The sequence below is a fragment of the Hylobates moloch genome, unplaced genomic scaffold (assembly GCF_009828535.3).
Source record: "Hylobates moloch isolate HMO894 unplaced genomic scaffold, HMol_V3 SCAFFOLD_7, whole genome shotgun sequence".
NCBI lineage: Eukaryota > Metazoa > Chordata > Mammalia > Primates > Hylobatidae > Hylobates > Hylobates moloch.
In genome coordinates this window covers 39,704,695-39,708,307 of record NW_026652282.1, presented here as the reverse complement: position 1 = coordinate 39,708,307, position 3,613 = coordinate 39,704,695, and the positions used below count along the sequence as shown (strand labels likewise).

The window sequence follows — 3,613 nt, the reverse complement described above, 5'->3', positions numbered from 1 at the left end:
TTTTTTTTTTTTTTTTTTTTTTTTTTTTTTTTTCAATTTCACTACCAATTTAACTCATGGCATGAAGATTAGCTTTTTTAAAAAAAACTTTGTAACTTAAAATGTTAATCTTGAAAATGACAGTTGAATTGGGAGTTGCTGATGAGTGGTGGCATAGATAATATTTTTGTTCTGCTGGGTGCGGTGGCTCACGCCTGTAATCCCAGCACTTTGGGAGGTCGAGGCAGGTGGATCACGAGGTCAGGAGATCGAGACCATCCTGGCTAACACAGTGAAACCCCTTCTCTACTAAAAAACAAAAAATCAGCCGGGCGTGGTGGCGGGTGCCTGTAGTCCCAGCTACTCGGGAGGCTGAGACAGGAGAATGGCATAAACCTGGGAGGCGGAGCTTGCGGTGAGCGGAGATCGCACCACTGCACTCCAGCCTGGGCGACAGAGCGAGACTCTGTCTCAAAAAACAAACAAAAAAATTTTGTTCTAACCAAAAAATAAAGCCATATACATACATAAAATCTTTGTACTTCTCACAAGCTTTGGATTAAGAAGAAATGTTAAGATTCAGCAAAAAGTAAAATTCTGCAAAAGCTTCCAAGTAATCAACTATTTTGATTACTTAGTGCAAGCCAGTAAGAAGTCTTTTCAATTTATGTGTAGAAAAGGCTCCTTTCCTAAGGTTCATCATTACCTCCATGCCTGTGACTCAAATTGCTGTATCAGATACTACCAGAAAAAGCCTTCACTTGCCGTTTGATTTGATCACCACTGTTTTGCTGAGGCTGGAGTTTGAAGTGATAGTGGATGAATAAATACAAGAAGAAATGCAGATAAACAAATTCTTCTATGGAGTCATTCACAGACAAAATAGAACCTAAGATTTCTAGTCAGCCTGTTTATGCAAAATCAGAGATTTTTATTATTTAAAGTATTTTCTGTGTGGCTAAAAGTCAGTGTGTTCATTCAGGGTGCAAATGGCAAAAAAAAAAGTGATGCACTAAAAAATTACAAAGAAAGCATAAGCTTGACAGAAGTGATTTATAATGGTATATATGGCTATTTTATTATTTGGAGGCACTGAGTTACTGGACTGGCTTGCAAACACACTGTTGTTCCTGTTCAGATATTGCAGTCTCTCAGTAGTACCATATGATAATTTTTCTTATGATAGGCATTTAGCTATAGTTTTATTAAAAGGATTTATGGCATGAAACTTGTGTAGAGTGCAGTTTGTTTTATATTCTACTTTCAAAAGCAATTACCAGAAAGTATTCTTAATTTAAGTAGAGAGAGCTATTTAAATACTTACCAGGCTACTTAAATTTCTTTAGTGATCTAATAACTGATTGGCTTATGATCCCTTATAATTAAAGATCTATTTAATTAAAAGGTATTTTTAAATTAGCTATATAATCTAGATAATCTCTGTATCTTTTTAACTAATTCCCTATTCCAAAAGGTGTGACAGAATGATAGTATAGTTAAAAGACAGTTTTTGGAATCATTTTCCCATCATGTACTAAACACTGTTCATCATATCTAAATAATTAGTTACTTACTTATGCTTAATGTCTGTTTTCACTAACAGACCTGAAGCTCTCTGAGGATAGGGGCTTATGTCTCCCTTATTCAGTACTTAGCACAGGGTAGGCACTAGTGTCTGTTAAATGAATAAACTAGTGGAGAAAAAGCAATTTCTTAGCTATAAGTTTTATAGGTTACTAGAACTCTAAAGTGTTTATATATTCTTGGCTATTATAGTCAGCAACCTAGTTGGTTTAGTATTGATAATTTTTATTATTTTTTTTGCAGATTGCTAGTCATAGTGGCTATGTGCAGATTGACTGGAAGAGAGTTGAAAAAGATGTAAATAAGGCAAAAAGACAGATTAAGAAACGAGCGAACAACGCAGCACCTGAAATCAACAATTTAATTGAAGAAGTAAGATGATATATAATTTTGACTTTTTTTTTTTTTCCTTTTTTTGGTTAATGGGAGAAAATGTGACCGGGGGGATTACTGTCTTTTTTAAAAATGGTGTTTTTGGTTATATATCTAGAGTGTTAAGTAAAATTTGAGATCACACCACTGCTTAAATCAGTCATTATTATTTTTTTTTTTGGTGGTTAACATAGATTCCCCTGCCTATCTCTAGCTCGCTTTGATCTTGTTGTAAAAACTAAGAACAATCTTTTCAACATATTTCCTCTGCCTTTATAAATGAGCATGTACAGGTGTAGTAAAACTTAAAAGTACACATTTTTTTTCTTGAGGATAGTTTGAAAATATATATGTTTTATTAATATGATTAATATATTTTATTAATGTTTTCAGGTGTAATTTGACCCTTTACTTTTGTACTCTGTTTAAAATGGAATTGAATACTTCCTTGCCTTTGTTTTTGTTTTATCCTTTTACCTCCCTCAACTTTTTAGTTTGGAAAAATTCAAACCAGTTAAAAAGTTGAAAGACAAATATAGTGAATATCTCAATACCCTTCATCTATTCACCAAATTGTTCATGATTTGCCGTGTTTACTTTATCTGTGTGTGAGTGACACACACAGATAATTTTTCTTCCAAACTATTTAAGATGTCATAACTTTTCATCCCTAAATACTTCAGTATGTATCTTCTAAGAGTACAGATATTCTCTTATACAACTATGAATACGCCCCCCCTTTTTTATTTTTTTACTATGTGGGACCTGCCACTTCAGAAACTTTTTTTTTTTTTTTCTTTTTCGAGACGGGTTCTCGCCCTGTAGCCCAGGCTGGAGTGCAGTGGCACAATCTTGGCTCACTGCAACCTCCGCCTCTTGGGTTCAAGCGATTCTCCTGCCTCAGCTTCCCGAGTAGCTGGAATTACAGGCACGCGCCACCACACCCAGCTAATTTTTTGTATCTTTAGTAGAGACAGGGTTTCACCATGTTGGCCAGGCTGGTCTCGAACTCCTGACCTCGTGATCCACCTGCCTCAGTCTCCCGAAGTGCTGGGATTAGGGGCCTGAGCCACTGTGCCTGGCCAAATGCCATTATTAATAAAAAAAAAAAAAAAAAAGTAACATGAGATAATAGTATTTCCTTTCTTTGTTTGTTTTTTTGAGACAGGGTCTTGCTCTGTCACCCAGGCTGGAGTGCAATGGTGTGATCACAGCTCACTGCAGCCTCGAGCACCTGGGCTCAAGTGATCCTCCCACCTCAGCCTCTCAAGTAGCTGGGACTACAGGTGCATGCCCAGCTAATTTTTATATTTTTGTAGAGATGAGGTTTTGCCATGTTGCCAGGCTGGTCTCAAACTCCTGGGCTCAAGCAGTCTGCCTGCCTCAGCCTCCCAATGTGCTGGGCATTACAGGTGTGAGCCACCACACCCAGCCAGTATTTTCTAATATACAGTTCATATTAATATTTTTCTATAAAATATCTTTTATGGCTTTTTTTTTTTTCCCAATTAAGAATTATATGCCAGGTACAGTAGTTCACTCCTGTTATCCCAGCACTTTGGGAGGCTGAGGCAGGAGGATCTCTTGAGCCTAGGAGTTTGAGATCAGCCTGGGTAACAGAGACCTTGTCTCTACAGAAAATACAAAAATTAGAACGTGGTGGCATGCACCCGTAGTC

General features: G+C 36.8%; 1 long non-coding RNA gene across 1 annotated transcript in view; it reads left to right on the top strand.

Annotated features, from left to right (window-relative positions):
* The first annotated feature begins 1,804 nt into the window (after positions 1-1,804).
* Positions 1,805-3,613, top strand: part of LOC116811272 (uncharacterized) — a 3,321-nt gene continuing 1,512 nt past the window's right edge. The window contains exon 1 of the long non-coding RNA XR_004370448.2: positions 1,805-1,935. This is a non-coding gene — a long non-coding RNA (uncharacterized LOC116811272). The remainder of the gene's footprint in view (positions 1,936-3,613) is intronic.